Source organism: Haemaphysalis longicornis, unplaced genomic scaffold (genome assembly GCF_048455015.1).
Source record: "Haemaphysalis longicornis isolate Haplotype H1 unplaced genomic scaffold, Haemaphysalis longicornis Haplotype H1 scaffold_12, whole genome shotgun sequence".
NCBI lineage: Eukaryota > Metazoa > Arthropoda > Arachnida > Ixodida > Ixodidae > Haemaphysalis > Haemaphysalis longicornis.
This window is the reverse complement of record NW_027526225.1, coordinates 55,174,652-55,184,192: the sequence shown is the minus strand read 5'-3', so window position 1 is coordinate 55,184,192 and position 9,541 is coordinate 55,174,652. Positions and strand designations below refer to the sequence as shown.

Sequence of the window (9,541 nt, the reverse complement as noted above, 5' to 3'; positions counted from 1 at the left end):
ATTCGCGGCGGGCCCGTTTTTTTACAGGCCCCTGGCTGATGAGCCTGACGAGGTCGTTTCAGGCGTGTCGGTGAACTTCGCAATTTATGTCGGCCTATGTCCGGGCGAGAGCCGTGTGTGAAGAGGTGCTCAGCGATTATTAGAGTTTATTAGCACCACTGCGGAGTAAACTTCAAAACTCTGTTAGCTGTATGCATGGGGCTTTGACCGATTTCTTACCCAGTGAGAGAGAGAGAGAGAGAGAGATGGGGGTGGGTCACCAGTTTAAACTGGATCTCCGGGTCTGGGCTGGCCAGGGAAGCCCTCCACTGTTCGTAGGTGGGGTTGGGAATTGGGGGCAAGTCCAGAGTACATTTGCACCCCCATAGTACATGGTAGAGGGTGCCAGGCTGGGGACAGTGAGCACAAGGGAAGGGTGTTGAGTGGGGAAGATGAGGTGGAGGCGGGTGGGATGTGGGTAGGTATATTTGTCTGGAGACGCCGCCAAGTTGTAGCGTCCTCTCTGGAGAGGCGCCGTGTGGTGGTGGGAGGCGACGGCGAGTTTGCCTGTAATGGGCGAGAATCTCCGTGTAGCCACTCCTTGAGGGGACGGCGAAAAGCGCTTTTTGTAGCTAAGCTGTTTATGGCTAGGGTTCAGCGCATTTTTTTTTTCTTCGTCCTTTAAAAAGAAGGCCTTGCGGCCCACGCGTCGCATGTCCCAACTTTTACCCACGCATCCTTGAAGCGCGAGGGGTTCCTCAGCGCGAGGCGGTCGTCTGCGTTCGTCCGTCCGTACGCCCGTCTATTCGGTCGGTCGGTCGCTGGTTTGTTTGCTTGTTTGTTTTCAATGCGAAGACATTAAAACCCTGTTTTTCAGTCACGCGCGTTGTGAGGAACACAAAATATCTTTTCTACAAAAGTTCAAGTTGCGTGAATCGAGGAGCGTTAGCCCGGAATAGCGCGCTGGGAAAGGGAGACAGAAGATCGCAGTTAGCGTAATTCGGCCATTTCTGATCGCGCCAGTTCTCCGCACACTCCTCGGTATTGCGCAGCCTCTGTGATTAAAGCACTTTTACCCTTCATTGTATTTGTGACAATATCTACAAAAGCTCCAACTACGCTTTCACCGATTAGTGGAAAGTCCTAATCCCCGTAATTATTTGTTTGTTTTGCTTGCTTGCTTGCTTGCTTGCTTGCTTGCTTGCTTGCTTGCTTGCTTGCTTGCTTGCTTTGCTTGCTTGCTTTGCTTGCTTTGCTTGCTTTGCTTGCTTTGCTTGCTTGCTTGCATGCATGCATGCATGCATGACTGTTACGCAAATAGGCGTCCCCCGGAAAAAAGTAAGGGACAAAGAACCACCAAGATCCCTTTATTCATTTTGAATTTCACCTCTGTCTTCGTAATACACTGTAAACGCAAACTAGCCGGAAATGGAGTTTTAATCAAGTAATGTGCCCTGAAAAGTACTTATAGCAAAAAATGTACTCCCTAGGCATGGTCTAAACAAGTGGACGAACCTCCATGGTAGTACCGTTGCCCTTCCGTGTAGCAAACGGGAGGATTTAGAACGACATAACACCATTCGTGAGATGGCGTTCGGTCCCTTGTAAACAACCACGTCCACAATAAACTCCCCATCTGGGGTAATCATCTCAAGCGGGCGGTCGCCATGTTAGTCTTGTGTTGTTTCCGTGTGTCAGCACTTGAACCGTGGACTAATGCTAATTAGAACGAGAAAGCAGGACGCGACGGTTGCATGCAGCTACAAAACCGATACCGTACGTATACCCGTATAGATGCTTCAGCCAGCGCGATCACAAGCAGACAGCGCGGCCGTGTTGTTTCAATCTGTTTATTTTGGCGGTAGGTGTTGTCAAACTCTGCTGCTAACAAAGAGACAGTTCTCGCCGTTGCAAACAATTGCAATGTTCATCTGCTTCGCTTGCTTGCGCATATATAGACAATTTAAATTCTCGTGCCAGCGCGCCAACGCACCCGACTGCAGCGACTCAACTTGCCCTGGCGGCACGACTTGCTGCCCGGATGTAAACAACCTCCGTTGCCTCCGGCCGGTGACTTGGTGCGGCCGGTGACTTGGTGCGGCCGGAGCTTCAAGCGCCTCGCCTTGGGCCATCATTTTTTCTTATTTGAGAAGGACTAGTAGTGCCATTTGGTGGAAAGATTTTTATGTGCCCCTGTCACACGACGAACGGCCGCTAACAACATTTGGATACGGCGACAGCTGTGGACAGCTCGCTGGTAAGTGCTCTTTCATCAGTCGATGCGTTTGTCAAACGTTTGGATAGGGTTAACTGCGAAGTACCCGTGCCGCACACAGCACGTACACGCACGGGCAAAGAAAAAAGCGCACACTCGTTTCATTGTACTTGTTTGTGGCTTTTGGGGTATGCATTCGCATTCTATTGTAGGCCGGTTTGTAACAGGGCATTCGAGATGAAATCGTTTGTCGCGCGCGGCGTCGTGTCAAAGCAAAGTGACGGTTACTCAGGTAGCCGAATCGCCTCCGACAGCGGTGCATAGTCGGGCCCGGTCGGTGAATATTGTGGGACTCTGTCTCTCACATGCATCGAACTGCTCGTGTTCTTTTTAGTTAACTGCTCTACTTTGTAATATCTATTTGTTAACGCTCCTGATGGCTTGCCTGTCCAAATATAAGTCTTTGTGTTGTTTTCGTTCAAGGCTCTGACTCATTCGAGCGCTCTGGTCGGCGAAAGCCGCAGATCAGACGGCCACCCCCTTCGAAAACTGTGCCCTGTAGATTCGGTGGGGTTGTTTGCTCGCTTGAGTCGACTCTTCACATCTAACAGCGTACCCTATTAAGGAAACGGTGACATGCGTAAAAGATGCTATGAGCCTATCTAACGATTAAATGCATATAGTGTGGACCACGACGGCGACGTGGTTCGAAACCGAAATGTTTTTATTCCCTTTCGGATGATAATGAGGGGTCTGTATACAATCGGGGCCCGTCAGTCGCCAGCTAAGGCCACGTAATTAAAAACACAAATTCATGCCCTTATGGAAGAGAACAGAGTTTGCCGTAGCATGACACAAGTCTGCCGGGCATAAAAAAGGATATCATTTTTTTACAAGAACAATGCACACACTCTTCTTTTGTTGGTAATAAATTTGTCATAATCAATAGTAAGACCATACACAAAAATTACTCGATTCATCTGACACTCGATTTTGACACGGAGCTTGCAGCTCCAAAAAGTGCACTGTGGTTTTGCGTGACGGAAACTTCTACAATCACGGTAAATTAACTGAGGCAGGTGTGTGTGGCATGCAGCGTTGGTAAGTTTGCGAGAATAGCGTTTCCATTTCAGCTGTTTTTTTTTGTTGCCGTGCAATCACAAGTAATTTGGTGCCATGAACGAGGTTTACGTTAGCTAACAAGGCTGTAGTAACGGTTGCGGCTACAAATGACCTTATGCACCAATCACGCTTTTCAGCTCGGTGACACAGAATATTAAGGTGTCAGAATACGGATGACTGAGTCGCCTACTTTATTACTACTGTAAAAAAGAAAGTGTTTTCTGACCCAGTGAAGGACTTTCCTGTATGACTAGCTGTGTTATGACAAATGACCATACTTGATGAGACAAGCCGTAACAAATTAGCTTTGGATGTAACACCAGGAGGGAAATAGGTGGAGGTATCTGCAAGTATAACTGAAACAGTGGGTGCCTGTCCGGCATGAATTCATTATTTGCTGACACGATTTTCTTCTGCAGATCCTGATACATGATCGAGTTGAATGACTTCATAGATCTTAAGGCAGGATAGGCTGTGCTGTACAAGGCAAGGCTGCATTCGGAAACCAAGTTGGCCCCTCCAGCAGAAGTGAGTATTGCCACGGCTTGCAACAGCCGTCCAGCTCGTAAAAGCTCCACTTTTTCTATGAAAGTGAGCCATCATGGTAGGGGAGAGGCAGTGTAAGGGTTTGCATCTTTAACTGTGTGCCCACTCACTTGAATAGATGCAAGCTGGCATCTTAAAGCAAGAAACAGCAGTTAACAAAATCATGCAATACCAAAGTGTTTTTCAGTCAAAAACAAAAACTAATCTATCAACCTACAGAGACTTGCATTTTATTTTCACTGTCATTTAAAGCTGTGCTCGAGTATATTGTGCGGAAGTAATATCTTTTTTATTGCTTCAAAAGCCACGACGGTTAATGTACTGGCACTTGGTTTTATAAAGCCTTTGCATTCCTAATTTAGGTACTGGAATTCGCAGGGAACCTGGCCTTACAATTTTATTACTGTACCGAATTATTAAGTTCGTTTAACCATAGTGTCTGTTTTGAATTTTACGTGTGGGGCATTTTTTTTCTTTTTTGCTTTTTCAGGCAGATGTTCCTCTGACTCCCTGCCTGCATTCCGTGAACGGGGAAGTTAGCCTCCACATCGATGGCCAGCGTGTCTTGACTGCATCATCTTTACTGGGAGGACTGTGTAGTCTGTTTGCATCGTTCTGGGTTTTCAACATTCAATATCCCAAGAAGGCACACAGAGCTCTAACGTTTGTGGAACATGGCTTTTTGGACCTTGCCTGCACCAAACCACGTGTGAAGGATTTAGAACTAATTAACTTTTATCCCATCAATATCGCTCACTAATATTTGTTTTCAATCCTGTAATCATTGGATAGTAGTCAAAAAGAATTTCGTATTATATTTCTGACTTTCTTTTTTTACTGAAAAGGGGATATTTGATGGGAAGTTCTGTATGCTCATAATACAGCTATCTTTCAGTGAAGCAATAATATTAACAAACTAATTTAATTTGAAACAATTATCTAAATAATATTGGCAACTGGTGCGAAATGAATCAACTAAAAATTATCCGGAAAACACGAATTTCATGGCTTTTTGTTCTCACTCTAAAGAAGCTGTCGCGATACCACCCATTCTGTTCTATATCTTTGCAATTAACCCGTCAGACTCGGTCACTTTTCTTGGCGCATTTGTGTCTTTATCAGAACGCACTCGTATTTTCCGCAGCATATTTTTCGTTCTTTATATTACTCATTTATCCATAGCCATCTCACTGCAGTCTGTCTCCTACATCATTTATCTCTTGTGCCTTTACCACCTACAAAATGCTTGTTACCTTTCAATATAAAATCGTTGCACAGCTCTCGCTTATTTCATGACAAATTGAAAAATTGTTTTGTTGTAAACCACTGCAACCATTTTTTCTTCACTTTGTCTACTTAGTACTGATGTGTACTGATAAGTGCTGATAAATACTGACGGGTTCTTGATCCTCTAGTATTATATAATGATTTCATTTACCATGCGGTTGTGTTTCTGCCTATCTGTTTTTCAAGTATTTCCAGTTCTTGTATTATTATTGTTTCTACAATTTGTTCAACTAGCAGACAGCTCTCGCTCATTTCACCACCTACTGAATTTTTTTTTTGTTGTTGTAAAGCACTGCAGCCATTTTTTTCACTGTGTACTGAGCGCTGATGCGTACTGATAAGTTCTGATAAGTACTGACGCGTTCTCGATCCTCTAGTATTCTATAATGATTTCACTTACCATGCGGTTGTGTTTGTGCCTATCTTTGTTTTTCGCGTATTTCCAGTTCTTGTAGTAATAATGTTTCTACGTTTTGTTCAACTAGCATCGTATTGCTGTCTTCAATTCCTAACTGGCGTGTTATTTAGCAATGTACCATTTGTGATTTCTAATATGAGGTAGCCATAACTATTTATTTCGGAACCTCCTTGTGTACACCATGTACCATGTAAACTTGTCTGCGATAGTTCGTTTGAAATAAACTTGAAATCGAGAAAAACCGTGTGAAATCAGTACTCCCGCAGGGAACTAGAAATTCTCTCTTGTGGCCTTGAAAACCTCCTTTCGGAAGGCCTACAAAACTCCCCAAGCTTTCGTCAAACTCCATTCAAAAGAAGTAAATGCTTCCCTTGAAACTCCTAAAAATGCCCCTAAACTAACATAAGTACTTCCAAAGGGAGCCATAATAGGCTCCTATTCAACCGCCTAAAAATTCCATAAACATTACTTAAAAAAGCCCTTGAGGAAGTAAAGAATACTCCATTTTGACCTCCTTAAATTCTCCCGAACATTTCTTAACACTCCCTAAATACCTCCTTTCTATAACCTAAAAACTCCCTGTTTTGAGGAGGTAAACAAAACCTCCCTGTTCCATGTAGTAAAAAAAACTCCTACAAGGAGGACCACTAGAGGACAGGTGAAAAAGAACCTCTATGGAGTATATGGGAGGAAAAAAAGTTTAGAGTGTAGGAAAGCCGAGCATAATCAGGACTCCGGGACGCCGGAGACGTCGAAAATTTTCAAGCGTGTGGCACGTGAAAAAGAGCCCCTGCTTAAACGTGCCGTGTCCCGATTATCCACCACGAACGGGTACTTCTACCCCCCAATCCCAGACCATCCACTGAGATGGAATGACGTCGAGGAACACCGGCTTGTCGCAGCGCGACTTCTGTCAAGAGATCGTACCTTTGAAAGTGTATGACCAGCGTAGGCGAGGTTACTAAGGATTTTGGAACAAAGAGTGGAATAGCTCATCATGTTGTCATGCGTGGTTTTGTCAAACTGACTGTGCCTGCGTCGGAGCCTGTGTGAGGCAGCCCGGACCACTTCTCCGTACTCTCTCCGTCACTCATCCTTGCCTCCGCAATCGCCTTCTCCTTGCGCTCCCGGCCGTCGCTGTTCAGCTGCTCTTGCTCTTCCTTTTTCTATCGCTCTTCTTTTTTGCCCCTGCTCTTGGTCTTCCTTCCCGTTCTCTCGCTCCTGTGCTCCTGCTTCCAGATCTGCTCCTGTCGCCTTGCTCTTGTCCTCCGTCCTCTGCGCTCTCTTCTTTTGTCTTTCTCTTGCTCTTGCCCATCTTGTTCCCGCGTCTGCCTCGCTCGTTATTTGCTCATTCTGTGCTCTCGCTTTGCTCTTGCCGTAGCCTTCGAAGCTGGCTTAGGCGTCGAAGATTAGCTGAGACCAAAAAAAAAAAAAAAAAAACAGACTTCTGCTTGTCTAACATCCGATTTGATGAGCAACGAAGTTGGCGGCAGTTTACTTTTTTTGTAATGCTCTACGTGTTATTAGGGCACTTGCAAACAGCTCGGGTGCGTCTGTCTCCTTCAGGAAAAAAATAGTGGGATGATGAAACCGCTCCTCTTTCGTCGTTGCCTCGCGCGAATAGGGGGTGGAAGGAAATACCGTTAGGGCAGTTTCGTAGCCTATACGCGGGCTGCAAGGGCTTCAGTTTCTAAAATGAACTGTGTGTTCGTGCTCCCGCTCCTCATTCTGTTCTTGACGCTAGTGATGCGCGGGAACAACTACCGTGATCCCTAGCGACGACCACCACGAGTAGCGGAACGGGATCAAAAGCAAACTGCCCTTCTCACATACAGGGTGTTGCGACAATAATTGGAACACTTAAAATTTTTGCTGAGCGCACCGCCGCTCTGTTCACGCTGAAACTTGCCACCAAGGTCGCAATTTGTGGTCTATTTTGTTTGATACCGGGAACAACGACGGCACTTACCTGTGTATTCTGGAAATAAATAAAAACGATTTTCGCCTATGGGGAAACGGCGGGTGATTTGGACGTGCGAGCCAGCGCAAGTTGATGTTGGAACGACGGAACCACCTGCAGAGTTAAACGCACGTTTGGGATTCACGTACGGAGCCAAATGGTGCAGCAGACGATCAGAAAATGCACCTAGAAATGAGCTAGCAGACGGTCAGAAAACCCGGTTTTCGGGCTCGCACGTCCAAATCGCGGTCATTTTCCTTAGGCGAAAATCGTTTTTATTTATTTTCAGGGTAAACAGGTAAGTACCGTCGTTGTTGCCGGTGTCAAACTAAATATACCACAAAATGCGACCTTCGTGTGAAGTTTGAGCGCGAACAGAGCGGCGGTTCGCTCAGGAGAAAATTTTAAAGTTTTCCAATTACCGTCGCAACACACTGTATAGTGCTCCCGCGCAGCGAGCTTCAATCACGGGTGCGATCAAGCGGAGATGTGGCGGCTGGACATACCTTCTGCGGTGTTCAAGTCTTGAAGAGTGTTTCAACACGTTTACACGAAGCAGATAATGCACGCTTACATGATGTCCCAACTAGCATCCATGCAAAATTCTAAAGAAATTAGTTGTTAGTTCCATACAAGCGAGACCAAGTAAATCTAGACCACAATCGCACCCTAGTTTTTCACGTGATTCACGGGAAGAACACGACCCGTTAGCGCGTTATAATTGCTCACAACTGCTTGAAGTACGTACTCCCTTGTTTGAAACGTTTGAAAATGATTTTGAAACGCCCGCCCACATCACATCATCCGAAGTTGAAAATAAACATAACTTCAGTCTAATCCAGCTCATCTTAGTTAAGAACGTTTTTTGGGCTTCCAAACAGCAACGGAACGCTTTCTATTGGGCTCCGCATTCGTTCGTAACATGGTTACTTTCGAGTTAGAGTGTATCATCTCAGGTGCGACGCTCTGTGTCAGCATTGAATTATAGACCCTGGTCTCTCAGCCGACTGCGGCCCTGCCCCGAGGTCTGGCGGTGCTTACGCTGTACACAGCAGAATGTGATGAAGAAGTGCGCCTCGATAAGTTGGCGTGCGGTGATCTAAATAGCGGGCAGGAGAATGCGGGAAGTAATTTGTATGTCTCAACGCACCTGCTTTGAATTAGTAGCCCACGGTTCGCCACGCCCGCCTCGGTTGTTCAGATGCAGGCTTCGCCTGATGCGGATGAATTTTCTTTTCGAGGGAGCGGGCGAGTGCGGTGTCGGCTTTTATAACTGTAGCAGCGGTCGACGGCAATTGGCGAACGCCGCTATGTAGCGCTAGCTAATTGCGCCCGGAAACGTCCACCTATTGCTTCTTTTCGCTTCCGGTACACACGCTTCGCTTTCCCGCGCGCGCTTCCCCTTCGTGGCTTTGCATGTATACGGAGGGGCGCAGGTGCGGGTTTGTGAGAGCGTTAGCTTAATTGCTTATCGCAAGCTCTATCCAGCTGCAAGTGGAGTTGTGAAGAGCGTCGTTAACGAGATTCCGCTCGCTGTTGTAGCACTTCACGTCCTCGTTTTCATCTTTTTGGGCCGATAGCATTGCAGTCTTTGGGATTTCGCGTGCGGTGTGTTACCTGCAGCACACTGCGTACGTTCGTTAAGGCGATCTGAATTAGAACTAGGATAAATGATAGGTTTGTTATTAAACTACAGTGAAATCAATGTCGATTCTTCCTTTTTTTCAATCACTTGCGTTATTGTTGAATGTGTCACTAACCCCACCCATGTGTCACTAACCCCACCCATGTGTTCACGCTGCCAGTCGTCGTATCGACGGTGCGGTGGAGGCGCTGTCGGGGCAGGAATTTCTTTACCAGTAATAGCGCGGCGTGGTCGATGTGGTCGCGCATTGCTGTTTTCGAGCGAAGCTAGGTATACGACTGTGCCGCAGGATTGACCTCATCAAATATTTCTTTTCTGCTCCATTGTTTTTATTGTGTCTTTCTTCCATTTAGTTTTGTATCTTTTTTG

At 46.1% G+C, this 9,541-nt stretch overlaps 1 long non-coding RNA gene across 1 annotated transcript; it reads left to right on the top strand.

Annotated features, from left to right (window-relative positions):
* Positions 1 to 2,065: 2,065 nt before the first annotated feature.
* LOC144161977 (uncharacterized) lies at positions 2,066 to 4,600 on the top strand. The gene is made up of 3 exons (XR_013320554.1): positions 2,066 to 2,236; positions 3,736 to 3,844; positions 4,353 to 4,600. It is a non-coding gene; the product is annotated as an uncharacterized LOC144161977 (long non-coding RNA).
* The last annotated feature ends 4,941 nt before the right edge of the window (positions 4,601 to 9,541 follow it).